Here is a 23,652-nt window from a genome sequence, read left to right as displayed (position 1 = left end):
CCAAACAGTTTAGAGTTGAATCGTTCTGTAAATGACTTTTTGTATTTATCTGGCCTTCACATGGAGGCTATAAATTCTTTGAGGGTAGAGATGGCATTATAAATTTTTCTTGCCTTCTTCTACAGCATCTCATGCAGCTCTGGACATAAAAGAAGTATCACTGAATAAGTAGATTGATCAATGATTCTGATCCCTAGTAATAATGACATGGTGTCTTCCTCATGAATGAAGTTGTATTCCTCATGAATCATTTATTTAGAGGCCTCCTTCTCCTTGGGGACAATGGCCGGTATAACATAGAAGAAGATGGAGAATTTATACTTACACAGTCCCCACTTATCCACAGGAGACACATTCCAAGACCTACTGTGGATGCCTGAAGCCAGAGATATTACAGAACCCTATATTTACTCTGCTGATTTTGTCTGATAACTGTAAGAGCTGGCTACAAAAGTGACTAAAGGGTTGGAACCAGCAGTTAGCATAATGGCTATATCGCTGGACTCCCACGTAGTCGACCACAGTTTGCATCCTGGACTCGGTGGCTTAAAACTCATGCCAGGCACGTGTGTGTGCGTGCCCAAGATCCCAAGAGGAGAATGGAGGAGAAGGGATTGCGGCGTGGCCATCTCCCCGGGGGGGTGATTTCTCACTTTCTGTTTCTATGTCTCTCTCTGTCTGTCTGAACCAGCATGAGTGTTGGGCCTGATCATCCTGCCACTCCCTGCATCACTATTTGCCAGGCAGTTGATGTATTTCAACTTACTGAATTATCCCTCAAACTCCGAGAGAAAGCATTTACTTCATTTTACAGATGAAGCCTCTGAAGTTTTGAGACGAAGTAAATTGCTCAAGGTCATACAGTTCATTTAATGGTAGAGTGAGAGTTTGAATCTAGGTCAGTTGGACTGTAAACCTGTGCTCCCTTACTGTCCCACAGTGCCTCCCTGCAGGCAGCTACCAGGCCAGGTTACAACTTAAAATTGTCATTCTAGTTGGTGCCAAACAGTTTAGAGTTGAATCGTTCTGTAAATGACTTTTTGTATTTATCTGGCCTTCACATGGAGGCTATAAATTCTTTGAGGGTAGAGATGGCATTATAAATTTTTCTTGCCTTCTTCTACAGCATCTCATGCAGCTCTGGACATAAAAGAAGTATCACTGAATAAGTAGATTGATCAATGATTCTGATCCCTAGTAATAATGACATGGTGTCTTCCTCATGAATGAAGTTGTATTCCTCATGAATCATTTATTTAGAGGCCTCCTTCTCCTTGGGGACAATGGCCGGTATAACATAGAAGAAGATGGAGAATTTATACTTACACAGTCCCCACTTATCCACAGGAGACACATTCCAAGACCTACTGTGGATGCCTGAAGCCAGAGATAGTACAGAACCCTATATTTACTCTGCTGATTTTGTCTGATAACTGTAAGAGCTGGCTACAAAAGTGACTAAAGGGTTGGAACCAGCAGTTAGCATAATGGCTATATCGCTGGACTCCCACGTAGTCGACCACAGTTTGCATCCTGGACTCGGTGGCTTAAAACTCATGCCAGGCACGTGTGTGTGCGTGCCCAAGATCCCAAGAGGAGAATGGAGGAGAAGGGATTGCGGCGTGGCCATCTCCCTGGGGGGTGATTTCTCGCTTTCTGTTTCTATATCTCTGTCTGTCTGTCTGGTGAGCGCACGCACCCTATAGCAAAAATCTCTACAAAAAAAAAAAGTGACTAAAGGGTAGATGAAGCATATAGTGTGGATACACTGGACAGGAGGATGATTCAAATCCAATGTGGGCTGAAGCAGGATAGTGAGATTTTCATCATGCTACTCAGAAAACAATGTGATTTAAAACTTATGAATTGTTTACTTCCATATTTTTCTATTTAATATTTGTGAATTGTGGTTGATGACAGGTAATAGAAGCCACAAAAAGTAAAACTGAATATAAGGAGGGGGGATACATTGCAGTAGCAAAACCACAGGCTCCTTCTCCAACCTTGCTACCCCCTAGCCTCTGAACCTTTGTCCCTTTCCATGTCCTGATGGGGAATGCTGAGAAGCAGTGCTGTACTGGAAGAGGCTGAGGGCATCTCTGTCCTACAGTATCAATGCTCCTACCACAGACAGTCACCATTCTTCTCCATCTGATGTTCATTATATAACCCAGCCAGGACTGAGTGGCACTATGTATGACACTTGACCAAGTCAAGTCTGCTGGACTCAGGCCTCTGTCCAGAAGCAACTGATGACTACTACCCAGCGTAAGGGATTAGAGAAGTGATTTGAAGAGATCAACAGACACACATGAGAGTTGTTGATACCCAACATACTTTTCCAAGGATAAAAGCAATTCAGAATTGTCATCTGGTGGGTCAGGTGGTGGTAGGTAGTTAAAGCACTGTACTCTGACATGGCACACCATGGTTCAAGTCCTAGACTTGGCAGCTTGCTTTTTCACTTTCCCTTTCTCTCTCTCTCTGTCTTTGTCTGGTCACATTAAAAAAATAATGACCTTTCTCTCTCTCTCTGTCTTTGTCTGGTCACATTAAAAAAAATAATGACAAAGAATAAAGTTTAAAAAATTAAATACTTTTAAAAAATTGTCAGCTGGACCAATTTTTTCCCATGATTTCCTAAAGAGCATAATGCTACCATTAATAATACTTTAATTGTCGTATCTACTATTTGGGAGCTTGCTAAGTGCTTTAAGGATGTTGAGTTATTTTAGGCTAATACCGGTTTCTTCAGGAAAATGATTCTCCGGGTTACCCACTTCTAGTCAATCCAAATGCTAAGTCTGTGCAAGAAGCATAGAAGGATGCCTAGGACATAGGCAAGGAATAAGGTATACAACTTAGCAATGGTACTGTTCAAATGTTTCCAGATAATTTACACATACCTGAGACATTTTTATTTTATTGGGGACTTGGGCTCCCCTCAAACAACAACTTACGTAAGGACTAGGACTGTACTTTGTTTTGTTTGTCTACTATTATATTCCTGGTGACTGAAATATAATGGATATGCACAATGGCTAAATAAATAAATAATTAGGGACCAGCAGTTAGCGTAATGGCTATGTTGCTGGACTCCCACGTAGTCGACCGCAGTTCACGTCCCAGACCTGGTGGCTTAAACTCATGCCGGACACGTGTGCGTGTGTGCCCAAGATCCCGAGAGGAGAATGGAGGAGAAGAAATTGCGGTGTGGCCATTCCCCCTGGGGGGTGATTTCTCGCTTTCTGTCTCTATGTCTCTCTCTGTCTGTCTGGCGAGCGCACACACGCTATAGCAAAAACCTCTCAAAAAAATAAAAAGAAAAAGAATAAATCAATAATTAGATGAATGGTTACTTGTAAGTTCTGCCTCCCCTGTAGAAGCATGGGTGGTATCCTTAGTAATTTACTAATCTGAAGAGTAAAGAGAAATTACTTTTGCCCAAGCCTGGTGTGCTGGCTATCTATCATGTAGTTTATATCTCATAATTACAAAGTGTCTATTTTTAAATAGTAAATGTTTCTTAACTAGAAAAGGCATGTCAGTTCTTTTTTTTTTATTTTGGAGAGGTTTTCGCTATAGGGCACGTGCACTCGACAGACAGAGAGAGACATAGAGACAGAAAGCGAGCAATCACACCCCAGGGGGGATGGTCACGCCACAATCCCTTCTCCTCCATTCTCTTCTCGGGATCTTGGGCACGCACACACGCACACACGCCCGGCATGAGTTCTAAGCCACCGGGTCTGGGACGCGAACCACGGTCAACTACATGGGAGTCCAGTGACATAGCCATTACGCTAACTGCTGGTTCCCGAGGCATGTCAGTTCTTGACAATCATTTAGAACTTAGAATCTGGTTATCAGTCCCATTCTGCTCAGACTGCTAGCTGAAGAATGACTAGGACAGATGTTCTGCCTGCACCACTTGATTGTAACTCACTAAAGTAGAGCCCAAAACAGTAGTTGGTCCTAGGAGAATCTGAAGGCCCGGAGGCTATGAGTTGACCTTCAAGAGATACAGCTGAAAACATTACCCTGAGCTACATTGTTTAGGAGACTCAAAGAAAGCACTGGTTGATCCAAAAGGATCTTCTGCCAAGAACAACTGTCACAGTAACAGAAAGGATCCACTGAGAGGTCACCCAGAAAAGAATGGCCATGGTCATTTTACACCAGCAATGTCCCTTCTCTTTGTAACAGCAAACTACAGAAAATTAGATAAATTGGATTGATGGTGACTCCCCCACCCCCCCCCCGCAATGATAATGGCCCAGCTGTGGTGGCACATGCTGGTTGATGCTGCTCCTCAGCAAACTAAGACCACATGAGAGGTTCAGGTTTTATTTTTAGCCCATCCAAAGAACCAGACAAGGTGGCACATACCGTATTCCTAGCTACCTGCGAAGCTGAGGCAGGAGGACGGCAGGTTCTTGACCAGCATGGACAACATAGTGAGAGCTCTTGTCTGAAAGAGTGATACACACTTGTGGTCTCAGCTGCTCCATAGGCTGAAGCAAGGGAATTCTGACATGGCAAGAACCTGTAAAAAAAAAAAATAATAATGAAAATTACTTGGTTTTCTACTGAATGAGCTAGTGAGCAATATCAGGGAAAAAAAGATCATATTTACTTACAATGGATTCTTTGCAATTCCACTTACATTCCAATATGGTTAGTCAATAGCAAGAAATGGGCAGAGACTAAAACTACCTGAGGCAGAGCTTGCTAAGTGTTCACCAAATTTTCATTTTTCTCTTGACCACGTATAGACTTAATTTTTCAGCTTCTATTGTATTAGTTCTCACAAATGGAATTCAGATGAAACATACATTTGCCATTTCAGGGCCCAAGGACCAACATATTTTAACAAGCAGATCTGCTTCTTGCATATTTTCTCTCCATCTATATTCAATAATGGAAGATGACAAAGCCCTAGAAAATGTCAGAGCATGGTATGGAAGAAGCTTGGGTTCGTGAATCACCATGTGGAAAAAGCATGTGCTGACAAGGAATACCAATCTTGGACTGCTGGGTGAAAAAGAAGTAAGCTTTCATTGTGTGGAGTCACTATGCAATTTGGGAGTATTTGTTACAACAGGCTAGCTCATCCTGACTAATGGATGCCACTCTATATATATGATGGTAAATATTGAGCAAAATTCAATAAGACAAAAATCCCTCAGTGAGGAAAGTCTAGCTCCTGTGATTGCATTTAACAAAATACAAACAATGAAAAGGAGTTATCACCACTAAGAGGCATTTCCTAATGTGGTATTTATCTGTCTTTCTCAAGAGTGATTTGGAGACTTCTTGCTGGTGTCATTAGGGTGCTGAGAGTAAATACAATGAAGGTGACAATCAAGGTAAGAGAACATTACAGGGTGCGAGATTAAACTTGCTAAAGCAAAAGTGTTCAAGGGTCAACAACAACAATAAAAACAAACAAACAAAACATGTTTCTAAGTCTATAAACCTGAGAATCAACCCCAAGAGTTTAAGTGGAAAGCAAAACATGGAAAGTTTCAGCACAGTCAAGAAAAATACTTGTCCACCTCACTGTCTGCAGCTCTTTGATCATATGGTGATCATGGGGAAAAAAGATGTTAAATCAGAAAAATTTGTTGAAAGCTGCCTGTCAACTTCTAGTCCATACATATAAATTAGGTAGGGGGTGTCAAAGTCGTTTAAATATCCAAAATGATCAAATTCTACCTGGAAATCCCAGAAAGAAATTTGCCTTAGGGTTTCAGCTTATGGAGTACAGGACTTGGCTTTCAAGAATTGGTAAAATCACACCAAAATTATATTTTCAAGGGTTGTCCCAAGTTTGGGATTCTCCGCTGTTGAGCTATTTCCAGAATTTCAGAAAGTCTTAATTGGCTCCATCTGTTTACAAGAAATTATGTAGCACTATTTAAAACACATATATTCTTTGATTTGACATGTGTTATATTGTCTAACAAGACAGCGATGCTGGTTGTACAGAAACGAATAAACCATTTCAGATATCTTAAAATATACTTTAAAAATCTCATTATTTAGTAATTATTAGACCACTTTCATTTATTTGTGTTTTAACTATAGGGCACATGCACTATAGGGGATGCCCGAGAGAAATGAGAAAGAAGAGAAAGTGAGAAATCACCCTCCAAGGGGATGGCCATGCCTGAATCCTTTGTCCTCCATCTCTTCAATTTTGGGAACTCTTGCACACATGACTGGCATGATTTTTCAAGCTGCATGGTCCAGGACTGGAACCATGCAGTAGCCCGTGTAATATCTAGTACTCTACCTCCTCCACACTACCTGCTGGCTCTAAACCAACCCTTTTAAAAACATGAGACCATGATTAAAAGACTAACAGGATCAACCATGGTAGTACATACTGGACACTGTTGTTTGATAGGCTGAGACCATGTGGGAAGCCCAGGTTCAATTCCTGGGCTAGAAAGGAAAACTAGATGTGTAGGCCCAGCTACTAGAGACTCTGAAGCAGGAAAATTATTACATGGCACAACTCTGTTGAAAATAGAGAATAGCAAAAGGTCATTTGTTAAGAAAGAGATTACCCAGAGCCAAAGGTCATATTAGGGTTGAGTCATTCAGCCCCCAGTCTAGGTCTTACTACACAAATGTCCTCAGCATAGACTACCTTGAACATTGCATTCTATTAATTTCTGAAATAAAGGTAATAGCTTCCTTAACATCTGTTTTTGTTTTGTTTTTGTTCTTTGTTTTTCTTACATTTTCTTTTTCTAAAATTTTATGTATTGTTTATTTACATTCAATCATTGTACATCTCTATAGAACACAATATGTTTTTTAAGGTACATATGCAGTACAAATCAAATCAAGAATATTACCATGAACATCGTTTTCAACAGAGAATCTTATGATCTCTGTGGTAAGAGTTTTTCCCCTGAGGGTTTTTGTTTTGTTTTATGGACATTCTAAGGAGATTGGTAAGAAAGCCTATATATAGTAAGTAGGGGAAAAAAGAGGCTGAATGGTAGGGAAATAGAGAACTTTGTGTGTGTGTTCTCATGTAATAGCTGGAGACAGAACTATTGTGAGCATGCTTCTCATAATATGAGTATGCTTGCTCATATTTGGAAATAAATAAGGACCACCCAAATGAGAACTAACAGAGGCGATTTAAAAGAATGCAACATAGCAAGAGATTAAGCCACCATCATTTGTATTGGCAGAGACTCGAAGGCAGGCAGAGGAGTAAGAAAGCTTTATAGTAGAAGGAAAGGAGGTTTCAGATATGTTCTGGTTGGAGAATGTCAGGAGATGATGCTGGACACAGACTAAATGGAAGAAGGTTAGGCTATGTAATTCGTTTGAGGGAGCACATTTGGCTTTCTCCGGTTCTGAATTGAAAACAGTGAGAAATGAGCATAGGGTGTGGAAGAGGAGGCAAAAATTGGGGAAGCTCTCAGTCACTGACCAGGTCTTCACTACTCTGGTTGATGGCTGCAGAGGTTGTGGCTTCCTGCACTGGTTAATGCAGAGGATGGAGAGCAGAGCTCTAGTGGTGTATATAATCTGGCCATTGTGCATTTGTATGTGGCCTTTCCTATCTCCATCTCCAACCCCCAACACACACACACACACACATACTGGGATCCACTTTTGAGTCGGAGACTTTACTTTTTTCTTCACTTTCTATCTCCTTGCCTCTTCTTGTTACCAAACCCCGCCCCCCCCCAACCCTTTTCCTTCTTTTAAAAAATTTTATTTTGGGAGCCAGAAGGTGGCATGGTAGTTAAAGGTGCTGGACTCCTATACAGCCAATTGTGGTTCAAGTTCTGGACCTGGTGGTGGTGGCTTGCTTTCTCATTTTCTCTCTCTCTCTCTCTCTCTCTCTCTCTCTCTGATGAAACTGGAAAATAATAACTAACAAAGGCCAATAAAATAATTCTTAATTTTTTTTATTTTTACATTTAATCATTGTACATTTTTAAAATGCAATCTTTTAAGTGCAATTCACCCAGTCTATTGTGTCCTGTACCTTCACCTAACTATGTAAATACTATCCTCACATCAAGGGCAGTTTAAATCTCCATTGCTGTCATTACATTTTCTTGGACATGGGGCCAACAGGTGGCATAGTGGTTAAGGCATTGGATTTCCACATGGCTGACCATGCTTTGAATTCAGGACCTGGTAGCTTGAAAACTACACCATGTGCATGTGTGTACATGCCCCAAGTCCCAGGAGAATGGAAGAGAAGAAATTGTTGTATGGTCATCCTCTCTGGGGGATGATTTCTCACTTCCCCTCTGTCTCTCTCTGGTGAGCGCATATACCCTCTGGCAAGAAAAAAGTAAAAATAAAAATAAATAAGCTTTGCTTGGAGAGTGTTTGATTCAAGTAATTTTACTTTTCTTTAAAATCCTGCATCACTTAGAATTTGTGCCACATCATTAAATACTTGATGATACAATGTTTTTAACTGATTTTTATTAATTTTGATAGGTTAATGTTATCTCCTAAACCAGATTAAAAATGTAAAGACTGGTATTAAAGCTTATGCATTCCTTCATATTTCACAATAGTTTGCAGTTCTCAGTCATGTTCAGTAGATAGTTAATTGAATATTTTCTATACACATGATTCAATTGAAGGAATAAAATGAAACTGACTCATTTTTTTATCAATCACCATTCCAAATGTTGATTTCAGCCCCACTCATGCCAATTTTCTTGGAACTGGAAGATTTTGACATTAAATTTCCAGAACTGAGAAAAAGGGTTTTTCTCCCATCCAGTGAAAAGGAAGAAGGACTAGAGTACTATTTTTTAAGTTCTAAATCCTGCATAGCAGTGAACCTTCTGAACAATTCATGAGATATATATTGGGTTTTTCAACAAGAAAGATATAGGATCCTAAGGGTCAAAAGAAAATAAGAGTCAAATGGCTTCCTGAACATCCCTGGGAGCAGTTAGAGCTATGGAGGAAGAAGTGGGAATTCAGGTGAAGAGCTGTCTGAGGACAGACAGTTTTCTAATGAGAACTGTCCACATACTGTGAAAGGGCTTCAGATAAATTAAAAACAACAGCTGGAATAAAATCAAAGAGGAAAAGTTGTGAATAGCCTTTCATCCAAAGTCAAAACAAGAATGTATGTACCACATAGCTTAGTGTGTGGACAATCTAGCTGTGTCCCCATATGAGAGACTATTTAATGATGCAGCTCTTTCTAGGAGGGGAAGAACTAGCTCTTATGTTAAAGTAGCTCACGTCAGCTCCTGAGAACCAACTGTTCAGTTTCTAGAAATTTTGCTAGCTAGTTAGTAAACCATTGACAGCTTGAAATCAGCCATGTTGGGAGTGCTTATACCCAGAAAAATTAGCAAACTCTACAAATCAGGGCTTTTCCTTTCAGAGCACACCAGTGGCAAAGAGTAGGGTCATCCATCTTCTTTTCTGTAGAGCACAGTCAGGGAAGGGAGGTGGTGCTCTGACAAATCCTGCATCCTCTAACTTCCATAAAGAGTCTCTCAGATTCAGAAGTAACAGTGTTAGGATTGGATAAGATTGAGGAACTGAAGTCCAGAAATAAAAAGTGATTGGGAACCAGCAGTTAGCGTAATGGCTATGTTGCTGGACTCCCACGTAGTTGACCCTGGTTCGCGTCCCGGACCCGGTGGCTTAAAACTCACGCCGGGCGCGTGTGCGTGAGTGCCCAAGATCCCAAGAGGAGAATGAAGGAGAAGGGATTGTGGCGTGACCATCCCCCCTGGGGGGTGATTTCTCGCTTTCTGTCTCTATGTCTCTGTCTGTCTGGCGTGCGCACGTGCCCTATAGCAAAAAAAACTCTCAAAAAGCAACAAAAAAAGTGATTGCCCAAGATCATGTATCTGGCTTGGTCACATAGCAACTCAGAAGAAACACCCAGAGTTTCTTACTCTTATCCATTATTTTCTGGAAATGCAGTGTCTGATTATTCGCAATGCTCTATTCTCTTCTCTCCTTCCCCTCTCATCAAGGAAAGTTCCTGCTGGTAAGGCCAGATCACTCTCTTGTGTCAGAGCCCAGCTCATAAAATGCTATTAAGTGAATTACTGATGACCTAATTCCCAGATGCAGGACACATTCCATTAGAGACAGGCTGACTGCCAAGAAGTGTGGGCAATGCTTGGGTGGCAGGAGTGATTGAAACCATCCTGCCTTGGATGGCTGGGCCTCTGTGAGTGCAGCTCTCGGCGGGAAGAAGGTGCTCCTATTCCTCAACATCAGTCCTTGGTCTTTTGCTGGGAACTGCATCTATCAGCTTCAAAGAGAACTTTCTTTGAAATAACAAGAATCACAATTACAGAAACAACTAGAGGTAGTGTCTTCTCAGTGATAAACATTTAGAATCCCAAGCAAATTTAACCACTCTCATCCATGACATCCACTCCCCTCCCCCCACCTGCATCATAACTCCTTTGTTAGGTTTTATTATCAGGCTATCTATTCTCCTACTGTTCTATGTCTTATTTTCTTAAGGTACAAGTTCGTAGTTGGTGAAATGTAGAAAGTATAGGAACAATATAGTCTGTTTTTTAATTCATCTCAGTACATATAAATAAGAATTGGCTAAGTATTTGTGGGGGGAAAAGATCATAAATAAAAATTATATAAGTCTCACGTGGGCCATCTTATAGTTAATGTTTCAAAATTGGTATAAGAGTTAAATGAGATAAGGCATGTTATAGGCTGAAAAAATATGTATGTAAAAATACTGTTAGATCCTAAAGGAAATGAAAAAGTATTCAAATTTCAAAAGAACTTTGGTTTCACTTAGTTTTTACAGTATAAGAAATGTTTATAGTAGAACTTTGGACTAGCAGTCAGGGAAACCTGGGTTCTAACACCAGCTGCCACTCTAATTAGTTCTGGTATTAGACAAGCCACTCATCTTCTCCTGACCCCTGCTTTTTCATCGGCAAAATAAAAAGGTAGATCAAATGATCACCAGATCCTTCTCAGTTCTGAGAGGAGATGAGAGCTAACAGAAGGATCCTAAACTATTCACAACATGATTTAGACATCCTATTCGTTTTAGTTTTCCCCAGTAACCTGTTTCTTCACTTCACTCCTCCCTCTTATTTTTTGAAAATTATGATTCATTTCTTCCTTTGTTTCCTCTGTCTTTTCTTTGAATATTAGTGGTATCAAGTATTCACACCTTAAATTATCAGTCATTTATAGAAATTGTCAGGCCATATTAACTACCATTACAAGAATGTACTATGTAAGTACATTTGACTACATTTGGATAGATAAGGTATTCATGTGTTTGTGAGTGTTTATTTGAAGTTAAGAAGCCAGAGAATTTTATTCAATTATACAGAAGCATGGCAGAATGGCCTTAAAGAGAGTAAATAAGAAGTCCAAAAAATCTGATTAAAGATGAAAAAAAAAAGAAAAAGAACTTGACTCTTGACATTCTGTGCACTTACAGATTTTTCATCTAAAAATTGCTAATACGGGAACCAGCAGTTAGCGTAATGGCTATGTTGCTAGATTCCCACGTAGTCAACCGCGGTTCGCGTCCTGGACCCGGTGGCTTAGAACTCACGCCGGGCGCGTGTGCGTGCGTGCACAAGATCCTGATAGGAGAATGGAGGAGACAGGATTGCGGTGTGACCATCCCCCCTGGGGGGTGATTTCTCGCTTTCTGTCTCTATGTCTCTCTCTGTCTGTCTGGCGAGCACATGCACCCTATAGCGAAAACCTCTCCCCCCCAAAAAAAAATTGCTAATACCTCCCTACATTGCCAAAACTCTAAGGAAATATTTTTATTATAGGTATGCTCCTTAACCTGAGGACAGGGCCTTGAAAACAAGTAAGTACTTCAATGAGACACAAACTGTGACTAGTCTGAGTTCATATGGCTTTCTTTTTCTCTCCATTTTGGAAAAAAAAAATTTCCTTTAATTCTATTACATCGTGGTATCTGCCCTCCAGAGGCTTAAAGCCTTCATTCTTACAATTCTAGCATCTGGGTCTATTTAAAAATGAAACACTTTAACCTTTAATAACAAAGTATGGTAGGTTAGCAAGTGGCAAAAATGGAAAAGAGGTCAAGCTAAAGCCTCTTACAACTTAGAACAATAGAAATAAGTCATTAGGTCCAGCCTCTTTGGTGGTACAGGTGGTCATCACATTGCTAACTTCTACTTGACAGGAAACACACCAGGTGCACACACCCATATCCTGACTAGCAGGAGGGCTGAGGGCAGGAGGGTACAACGCATGATAACCTGTCAAGGGTCTCCCTTTCTTTCTTTCCTTCTCTCTCTTTCTCTCTCTCTCCTTTAATTCTATTACATCGTGGTATCTGCCCTCCAGAGGCTTAAAGCCTTCATTCTTACAATTCTAGCATCTGGGTCTATTTAAAAATGAAACACTTTAACCTTTAATAACAAAGTATGGTAGGTTAGCAAGTGGCAAAAATGGAAAAGAGGTCAAGCTAAAGCCTCTTACAACTTAGAACAATAGAAATAAGTCATTAGGTCCAGCCTCTTTGGTGGTACAGGTGGTCATCACATTGCTAACTTCTACTTGACAGGAAACACACCAGGTGCACACACCCATATCCTGACTAGCAGGAGGGCTGAGGGCAGGAGGGTACAACGCATGATAACCTGTCAAGGGTCTCCCTTTCTTTCTTTCCTTCTCTCTCTTTCTCTCTCTCTCTCTCTCTCTCTCTCTCATTCTCACTCTCTGTCATGAAAGAAATAAAGTGACCTCTTAAAAAAAAATCAACCTCCAAAAAGAACAAACAGGAAAATTAGCTCATTGTATCACTTGACAAGCCAATTTTACAGAACTGGCATTTTATATCCAACAGACAACATGTTTAACATCTTTTTTCATTCTATACCCCTACATATCTTTTCCTTTCCTTCCCTATTATTTATCTATTATAAAAGACTAGATTTCCGAGGCATCTAATATAAACAGCTCTTTTTCTTTCCTGTATGATCATTAACTTCATCTTCCTTGTAGCTCCCATATTTATTGCTGTGGCCTGGCACTATTGATCACCTGTGAGAGTATCTGCCTCCACAGTTAAGAGTGTATGCACCTTGAAGGTAATGAACATCTCATTCATTTTATACACACTTGGTTCATAGGAGACCTCAGAAAGTGTTTATAAATTGAATTGGCTTCACTGTGTAATACTGGCAGGCATTCTGATGGCTTATAATGGCTTTTTCTTTTTTCAAAGACTTCCTTTTTTGGTGCAAACTCCACGTGACCCACAGTTATCTAGGGCAGTAAGTGATGTTCATGTGATTATAGCAGAAAGCTGAGATTCTGCCACCCCTCTGGGAGTTGCTGTCTGAGATCAGCAGAGACACCTACTTAATATTTTAAAGAAGCAACATGGTCCTTTCCTGGAGGTCTCTGCTATCGATCCCCTCTGAGGATTCAGTCACTCAGCCACATTGAACATTCAGTAGGTCAGACCTTTATCCAGGCTGACGTCATCTGAACCTTCGTGCAATTCGATCTTCGCATGTATCCTGCACAACCTCCCCCAACCTCTCGCTAGGGAGTCGGCCAATAACTGGCAGTGAATCCAGCGCCCAGAGCTTTAGAAACTTGCCTTTCCAGAGCTTTTACTCAGGTTTTGTCGTAGGGGGAAGCTGGAAGGAAAAGACTGAGATGCGGCCCCGCCTACGGCAGCAATGAACCTTTCAGACTTGAGTCTCCGGACCAAGTGAAGATTCTCCCGAGATTCTTGGAAATGAAACCGAGCAGCCCTGTCCTCCTGAAGCCACCCACAAGCAATGGGGTGCTCAGCGGCCTGAGTAATTCTGCTCCTTACAGCCCGAGAGCAAGCGAAGTCTTTAGAAGCTATTTTCTCGCGTAGGAGACAAACATCCCTCCGCCCCCTGCTGCCGCCTCTCCGGCCTCTTCAGGGGCCGCGAAGGGGTGGAGGACCGCAGGACCGTTCTGTTCCCCCGGGGCCCGTGACCACCACCTGTTCACCTCCACCTTCCTCCCCGCTCCAGCTTCCCCTTTCCTCTTGGACGTCCCCTTCCCCCCGCTTTCCTTCATTAAAACACAAACGCTCTGGTTTCCCTTTCGCTCGCGAGCGGCCATTGACTTCCGGTAGGGTCTCCATGGAAACCAGAGGCGCGTGGCGTCTGCAGCCCGGGTTCCGGATTCCCGCTTAGGCCCGAGGCCGGGTCTGGGTGGCTGCGGGAGACCTCGCCTTGTTATTGTGGACCTGACGAGGAGGAGAGCGCATTTAGGCACAGGGGAGCAGATGAAGTGGAAACAGAAAGGTTTACGGGAGCAGGTTATGACTCGATTTGGGCTTCAGCTTAGAAAGACTCAGGAGAAACAGTCCAAGAAATCCCTGGGTCAGGGTTCTGCCCTGACCACGTCGCAGGTACCCCGCAGAGTTCAGCTTAATGTGGATACCCTGTAAGTGAACCAGTTTCCAAGTTTAGTTACAGCTAAGCAGCTGCCACGCTCAAGCTAGCATTCTTTATGAAGGCACGCAAAATGGGTAAGAGAGCCAGAACGTCTTCACTCCTGAGTGCCTAATAGTCTGCACGTTGCATTGTTTTATCTTTAGAAAGTAACATTATGACTCCCATCTCACAGACAAGGATGCACCGGAGAGGGTGGTGTGCAGTTCTTCTGTAAATAGCCTCACACCTGATGTAGAATCTTGGAGAAAATGCTTTGCACCTTCAGAGCAGAAAGCGAGTCTATTTCCCCTTTTCTTGTTAGAGATAACACATCTTCCTGTTTCCCTTCCGGCTCAGAACATGCAATGGCAAGATGGCCTCTTGGGAGATCACTCTCTGACCTTTTTTCCGCTTTTCTTCTCTAAAGCATGGTCGTAAGATAGGTCTCTGACCTACTTCCTCTTGATGAAAATCAGAATACTCATTCCACATGGTTCTTGCCCCCTACCCAAAGCCACAAATTAAACAAGCCTTGCTGCATTTTCCCAGTTTGTTAGCATTAAGCTCATACTCTTGTCCTCCCATCACACTTCCACCTGACCATTAAAAGACACAGGTTTCCCTGTGCCCTTGGATCTTTATTTCTGAAGGTTCCACAGTCATGTAAAAGTTTGGTTAAATAAATGTTTTACACTTTTCTCTTATTAATATATCTTTGTTATAGGGGTATCAGCAGTGAACCTTGTGATGGGTGAGGAAAAATATTACTTTTCCTCACTATACTTCTTTTCCTTAAAAGATATATGTATCAGTTTCCTATTGCTGCTGAAACAAATTGTCACAAATATATTAGCTTAAAATGACATATATATACTTTTTAATCTTAGAGTTTTGAAAGGACATCAAAGGTCATACTGAATTAAAGTCAAGGTGTCTATGGTACTGTGTTCCTTCTGGAAGCTAAAATATGAGGATCCATTCCTTGCCTTGCCTTTTCCAGCTTTTAGAGGCTGTCCTTATTTCTTGGCTCACAGCCATTTTTCCTCTTCAAAACAGCAATAGCATCACTCACCCCTTTGTTGTCACACCTCCCTCTCTGTTCCTGACCCTCCTTTCTCCTTCTTTTGAAGCCCCTTTGATTACATAGAGTACAGCTGAATAATGCAGGATAATCCTTCTACCTCAAAATTCATAATGAGGTCTGCTAAATCCCCTTTCCCTCCCAAGTTACTATATTCAGTTCCAGGGTGTTGAGATGTGAATATCTGGGCCGGCAAGTGGCCTGGTGGTTAACGCACTCAACTCTCACATGGCCAACCAATGTTCAAGTCCCAGACCTGGCACCTTGCTTTCTCACTCCTCCAACCCCCTTCTCTCTCTAGTCAAATTAAAAATAATGATAAATAAAATAATTCTTTTTTAAAAAGATGTGAATATCTTCAGGAAGGGGGTGACGATCCTGCCTACTATAAACCCCTTGTATTTTACTGTTTTAGAAATAATGATCACCCATTTATCCCTTAAATACCATGTTTGTTTTATTTACAAAAAGTAATCCATACTCATTATCTCTGTCTCCTGACCTACCATTCACTTAGCTCTCCAATACAATTTTCTTCTGTCTCCTTCATGGCACAAAAACTGTCAGCAGCCTTTGACTGTGTTGGACATTTTCTTCTTTATGAACTTTCTTTCCCTTGCAATTCAAGATGATTCCTCCTTTCTTCCTGCAATCTTTTCTTACATCTCTGACTTCTTCTCAGTCCCTTTTGTGGGTTTTTCTTCATCTGTCAGTACTTAAATACTAGCATTTTCTAGAGTCTTGCTATTTAACATGTAGTCTGCATATGTGTAGAATCAGCATCACCTGGAAGATTGCTAGAAATGATGAATATCATCCCATTACAGACCTGCTGAATCAGAACTTATATTTCAACAGGATTCTCAGTTGACTTGTATACACAATAGAGCTTAAGAAACATCAGTCTATTCTGCACTTGATCCTTTAATATATTCCCCGAAATATCTGATCTATTACTTCATCTCTAGCCCACACATCCCAAATTTATATCTCAGCCTATATTGCTTTTCAAGGTTTGACTTATGTATAGAGCTTTCAATCAGACATCTTCCTCTAGATATTCCACAAGTAATTTAAATTCACCCTGTTCAAAAATAACTTCATTATTTTGAATTTCCCATGTGCTATTTGGGTTCTTCACACAAGTACCCAAAGCAGAACTAAAAACCTCTTCCTTTCTTCATGACCACATTTGCACAATCAATCTTAATTTTCAGAAGTATCTTCTCTCATTTCCAGCTCCTAACAATGATCTATGTTATGATGACTTTTTTTGGGGGGGAGGGAGATTTTTTGCTATAGGGAGTGTGCACTCACCAGAGAGAGAGAGAGAGACAGACAGAGAGCGAGAAATCATCCCCCAGGGGGATGGCCATGCTGCAATCCCCTCTCCTCCATTCTCCTCTCAGGATCTTGAGCACGCACGCACACGTGCCTGGCGTGAGTTTAAGCCACCAGGTCCGGGACTTAAATTGCGGTTAAATACATGGGAGTCCAGCGACCAGCCAACTGCTGGTCCCATGATGACATCTTTTATCATGTCTTAATTGGTCTGCTTAGCTGCAGACCTATCACAGCCCTAGACTATGACCTTCAATGTTTGAAAGATTTGTGAAACACACGCACACACATACACACACACACACACCACTTGATCAAAGTAGTCTTTAGTTTTGAAACTCTCCTAGAATGTGTAAAATAATGTCCCAACTCTTCAATATGGTGACAGAGGCCCCCTTTATTTGACCCCTAACTTTCTGGACTCATATTCACCAGCACCCACTCCCCACGTATGTATTCTGAATTGTATGAATTATTTGTACTACACGGGTAAATACTTCATTGACTTGCATTATTTCTGCTCCTTGACCCAAGCTTTCTAACATTTTGCAATTGATAAATTCCTACTAAATCTTTCAAAACTGAGCTGAGACATCATGTCTTTTCCTTTGACCCTCCTTACCTTCACAGAAAATGGTATTTACAATTTAATACATACCATATTTCTTTATACATACATATATTTCTTCTCTGATAGTTACTACGTTTACTGATATTTTGAAACTGTAACTGTCTATCTTCCTGTCTTTGTGAAAAGCTCACTGAAATGGTGATATCTAAAATTTCTCTTTATTCTTACCACAGTGATTAGCACATAATAGACACTTAATAAATGTTTTATGAATTAATAAATCAAATCAGTTAATTGGTTGATCAAAGAGCAGTCTCCAGGTATCAGATTACAGTGACATGAAGGTAGAGACCCTGGACACATTTAGCCTGCTCAACACTGCACTAGAAACTCAAAATGAAAGTGCTCCTGAAGCCAAAGCCTTGAAGGGTACCAAGATATCCAAATAAATGTCACTGTGTAATGACACTTCTTCTGGTTTCCAAATTTTGCCTAAATTAGCTGGAAGACCAAAAGAGTTCAGTGTAAACCACACTGCTGCAATATGATTTTTTTTTTTTTGAGAGGTTTTTCGCTATAGGGCGCGTGCACTCACCAGACAGACAGAGAGACATAGAGACAGAAAGTGAGAAATCACCCCCCAAGGGGCATGGTCACGCCGCAATCCCTTCTCCTCCATTCTCCTCTTGGGATCTTGGGCATGCACGCACACGCGCCCGGCGTGAGTTTAAGTCATTGGTCCGGGACTCGAACTGCGGTCAACTACGTGGGAATCCAGTGACATAGCCATTACGCTAACTGCTGGTTCCCATTGCTGCAATATGATTTTACATGGAAAAAGATTTGAAATGTAAGCGTGTAGTTGGTTGATAGTTGCACATTTTTAAGAAAGTAGTGGGTTTCTCATGTTTAAACATCATAGCCTCTGGATGCCAGTGAACACTCAGTAGGGATATGCACCTTCCCACATAAACAAAAAGGATCCATCTCTACAGCTGTCTCTCCAAAGCAGGCGTACACTTCCGGTCTGTGAAGCTGAGATTCACTGAGAACGCTGTTCTTTTTCCCGTGGCTGGACAAGACAGGTCTCAGTTTCTGTAGGGAACTTTAGGCTGCCATGGCAACTCCCCATATTCTCCACTCTCTGAGTGCCTCATTCTACCAAGAAAGGTGGAAGGCTCTATCATTTTTCTTTCTCTTTTCCTCATCTTTTTTTATTTCCTCCTCTGAGTCTACTGGTGATTGTTCATGTTTTATGAATTGTGTCTGTGCAAGGCCTATTAAAATAGAAAAAAGCACCTTGATTCTAGTTCTAGGTCTAAACTACGATCAAGAAATTGTGCTAAACATTTGGAGCTTCAGTGATAGTTGTGCTTGTATGTGTTGTGAATAAATTGTTGTTTAACAACCTTTTTCTTAATGTTAATTTTATTTTTGATTATTATTACTTTTAATTTTCTCTAAGGTATGCATGTTCACCAGAAAGAAACAAAGAGGAAGAGGGAGAGAAAGTGAGAAAGCAAACTTCCAGGTCCAGGACTCAAACCATGATCAGCCATGTGGGAGTCCAGCACCTCAACCACCATGTCACCTGCTGGCCCCAACAACCTTTTTCTTAAGTAAGAGATAGCTCATATATAAATGGATACTTAACATATCTTAACTTATGATACATGAATTGTAATATAAAGGAAGTGGTATATGTCAAGTAGTGTGAAAGGCCTAATATATATTTTTTATGATCAGTTATTTAATTAGGTTCTTGGCAAAAAATTAAGAACACCAATTTGTGAGGATAAACTCCACTTGTAAAGGTGAACATGGATCGCAGATATCCCCGGAGCTTAGGAACAACTTGGATTTTTGGTAAAATTTGTAAGTCCACAGCTTTCTGATCAAACTTGTGCTGCTCTGAAATCTTGTATTTCTCCTTCTCTGTGTCAAAGATCTCACCTTCCCAGTGTCTGGGCTTCCGCAGTTTCTTTTCCTTGAAGTAAGCATTGGTAAGGTGCTTTGGGATTTTTACTTTGCTAATATCAATTTTTATGGAGGTGGCAATGACAAATTTCTCGTGTGTTCTATGCAGTGGAACTTGATTGAGAACCAGTGGGCCTGTTACAAGTAGTAAGCCACTGCTCAACTGCTTCAGGAAAACCACTCTCTTGCCTCTGTGGCGTCCAGTGAGGATGATCAGGATGGTCCCAGGAGTGATGCTAGCTCACAGCTTTCTCACATGCTGACTGAAGGGTTTTTTCCCGTGGCTCAACAGCTTTTGAGGCACATCTTCAGTAGGATAATTCCTAGGCATTTTTTGCGCAGTTTAGCCACCTGGATACCACCATTCTTGTCGCCACCAACAGGTTTTGTGACAGTCGGAAGAACCTTCTCCTTTTTCTTTTCAATCCTGAAGTTAGTGGCCAAGTATTTCCTCTTGTACATGGCCTTCCTAGAATACATGGCAGACCAGGAGTATCTTCCGATGCCCCAGACTAGGACCCGGTTTTGGCTGCAATGGGGCTTCCCCTTCTTGGACTTTTTAGCCTTGGGGTCACCCTTTTTAACCTGGCCAATGGCATCAGCCTTCTTGGTTTCAAGTTTCTTCTCTTTAGTATCCTGCTTCACAGCTTTTTCATCTGCCATCTTGTACAGTGGGAAAACCAAAGACCTAATATGTTACCCTATTTGCAAGCTAACAAGTTAGCTTATATAGATTTTTGTTTTGTTTTGTTTCAGTTTTTAAATTTTGCCACAGGTCATATGTGTTTCCCTGGAGAGAGACAGAGAAAGAGGGGAAATGTGGAAAGCACCTCCCAGGGGATGGCTGCATCACAATCACTTCTCCTTCATTCTCCTCTCGGCACTTGGGGCATGCACACACATATTTCAAGTGTGTTTTCCAGGCTGCTGGCTCCAGAATTTGAACTGCACAGTTGTTCATGTGGGATCCAGCAACCTTAACCACCATCCCATTGGCTGGCCCAGCCTACACAGTTTTAAGGATAGTATTTTCTTGTATCCTCTACACTCAGGGGTGGACACAGTTGTTTCGTCATAGCTGAGGAACCCAGGGCTTAGGAAAACCTAGTATTTTATAGTGGGCTCTAAGAAAATCCACCACGTCTTTACCCTAGAAAGGAATAATATTTTTATTGTAGTGAACATCAAACTTACCTTTTGCTCTGGAGCAAGACACTGTCTCTACTTTTCAAACCTGTTTTCTATGCAAATATCATCAAAAAGACAGTCTAGAATAAAACATTTTCAGTTCTGAAACACAAGGAATCCACATAGAACCATCTTTCAATAGTATACTGGTCCAGGTTAGTAATAAATCCCATATATAAAGAAGAGGACAATTCAAAGGAAGGATAAGTTGAGAAAAGCAAGTTTCAAAGAACTAAAGCTAAAAAATCCTAGATCTAATTAATAAAGTGCAGGAGCTAGAGAAAAGCATGTAAAAGTTTGACCTATGCTTAAATCAGGAAGAAAGCAAAACTCCAAGTTTTAAATGAGAAATAGAGAATTTAAGAAACTTCTTAGAGAAGATAGAGGTCATCTGAAAGAGCAACTTTACGCTGCAGTGCCAGCTTCAAAAGACACTATTTCTTCTCAAATAATGTTGCTAAGGTACAGGACCTAGCATAGCTGAGAGCAAAGTAGGACAAAAATAAAATAGGAAAGCCAAGTTTATGTAGCTACTACAAAGATGGATACTAAAGCTATTATATTCTTCTTATAATGCACTGACTTGCAGGAAATGGGAGTGGTGGATGTTCACTACTATCCTAGAGTTTTGGAGAAGTCACAAGCTGTTCTTTCAGTCCTACCCAGCTTGAGGATCTGGGGACTCTTCCCCATACCTCATCACAGCCTTTCTCTCTGAGGGCCCAGTGAGTGTCCTAGATTATTGAAAGGGAAGGGGAACATTATATTAGGATAATAACAGTTGTAACAAGTAGTTTTAAAACCTTAGGCTTGGGACCAGCAGTTAGCGTAATGGCTAAGTCGCTGGACTCCCATGTAGTCAACCATGATTCGAGTCCCGGACTTGGTGGCTTAAACTCACACCAGGCACATGTGCATACATGCCTAAGATCCCAAGAGGAGAATGGAGGAGAAGGGACTGTGATGTGGCCATCCCCCCTGGGGGGGTGATTTCTTGCTTTCTGTCTCTCAGTCTCTGTCATTTTGGCGAGCACACACACCCTATAGCAAAAACCTCTCAAAAACAAAACAAAACAAAACAACACAAACAAACAAACAAACAAAATCCCTTAGGCTTAAGCCAATAAAATTCATCTCTCATTCACAAGAATCATTCCTGATGTCCCTGATAGGGTGGTGCTTTAGTCAGCTTTGCTTCATCCACAAACAAATGGAAACGCTTAGTGGCTTATAGCAGATCACAATATATAGTGGTGACCGCAGAAGTTTTTCTCTGCTTGATTCCATTTGTCTATATTCTGTGTATCTTTTTATTCATGGATCCAAAATAAAAAATAAACCTCAGGGGTCCAGCAGATGGCATAATGGTTAAGTTGTTGAACTCCCATGTGTTTGACCACAGTTTAAGTCCCAGACTCGGGGGCTTGAATCTCATGCCACATGTGTGTGTGTGTGCATGTCCATAATCCCAAGAGGAGAATGGAGGAGAAGGGGTTACAGCATGCCTATCGCTCAAGGGGGTTATTTCTCACTTTCTGTCTATCCGTTGAGCGCACATGCCCTATAGCAAAAATCTCTCTAAAATAGATAAATAAATAAATAAACAAACAAACAAACCTCTGTGTAAGCTGCATTTTCACAGAAGGAAGCAAAAGCAAAAGAACTGGTAGACTATCACAACGTCTCCCCATGCTCTAGAAGGTAGCAGTACATATCATATATGCTCACGTCCCAGTAGCTCAAGCACATTACACATCAGTAGGCAGAGTTCTTACAGGACAGGTGTGTAGTTCAGTTTTTTTTTTTTTTTAAGTTTCTTCATACTGCCACTGAGGGATCATTGCTCTATCTTAGGATAAAAATCATTGCTTAAGGTCTCTGTGAGATGGAGAAAAAAGTAGCTAGTAGGAAACCTTCTAGAAAGTAATAGATAGGGACAGAACAGTCCTAATCCAAGAGCATTACAGTAAAAAATCATGGAGGGAGTGAAGGGGTACAGGTTGAAGATGTGGCTTACCAATTGCTGACCAAGATCATGGTGCCCAGTGGGATGGGTCATCACTACATTCAGAGGTCATCATTACATTCCCCAAAATCAGACAGGGAAGATGCACATGAAAATGGTTTTTCTGTCTCTAATAGTTCACCAGGATGAGTAGACTGAGTCCTGTTCCCTCTGCCAAGCCATCATGTGGGGATAGCTGTGTTTCTGAAACTCAGCATTCTGGTTGGCTCAGCTGTATGGCAGGGACACCTATTTCCTTTACTCTAACCATGTGTAGCTCTGCTTTTAAGTAAATTTTGCCCTTTTTTATTATTACATGGCCAGAGTCATCACAGGAATGTAGAAAAATAAGGAAATGCAGTAAGTCAGGAGAGTAACTTTGCTAAAGAAAGAACTTTACTGTTATCCTTTGTTAGAAGCAAAAGAGAAGTTTGACTACAAGTGATGGGCAGAATGCACCTATGGGAGTCTCAGTCTTTTAGAGATTGTTCTTGTTCTATACTGGAATGGTGTGTCCAAATTCAACACTTAGGTAAATAATATGGTTCTGTAGCTAGATTAAGATTCAAATATGTCCCAAAATCTTGAGGAATTATTTCCTGCTCAGAATCCCACTTTTATGTCCTTTGCAGTCCTATCCAACTTCTAACTTCCTGTGATTAGACTCCAGACACACAAAGATTCATTATTTGTCCATTTATATTTTTAATAACCTCACTTCAACATCCCAGCTTTAAATTGAGAGCCCAAAGTTGTTTAAATTATTTCTCTATTTTTGCTATTAAACCCCATATTTTCAAACTCCCATGGGGAAGATTGCATGTATTGAACCTGACACTTTAATTGAAATTACACATGTGCATCCATGAAAAACATAATGCTGGAGTGACTAAAAGCATTGCTCATCATATGCCTCTCATTTTTTATACTTTTTATACCTTTTCTCAGAAAGTCACTCTGTTGATTCTTTGGCTATTTCAATGTCATTACTATTCTAACCACAAATGAGCTTTTGACACAATGAACAGTTTGCTTGCATGCCTTTTCTGGGAGG

The 23,652-nt window shown here is 41.0% G+C and overlaps 1 pseudogene; it reads right to left on the bottom strand.

Annotated features, from left to right (window-relative positions):
• Positions 1–4,400: 4,400 nt before the first annotated feature.
• On the bottom strand, positions 4,401–20,068 carry LOC106736360 (60S ribosomal protein L6-like; annotated as a pseudogene).
• Between the last annotated feature and the right edge of the window lie 3,584 nt (positions 20,069–23,652).

Source organism: Tupaia chinensis, unplaced genomic scaffold (genome assembly GCF_000334495.1).
Source record: "Tupaia chinensis unplaced genomic scaffold, TupChi_1.0 Scaffold139218_1, whole genome shotgun sequence".
NCBI classification, from domain to species: domain Eukaryota; kingdom Metazoa; phylum Chordata; class Mammalia; order Scandentia; family Tupaiidae; genus Tupaia; species Tupaia belangeri.
Note: the sequence above shows the minus strand (reverse complement) of the source record. Positions and strands in the feature narration are given on the sequence as shown.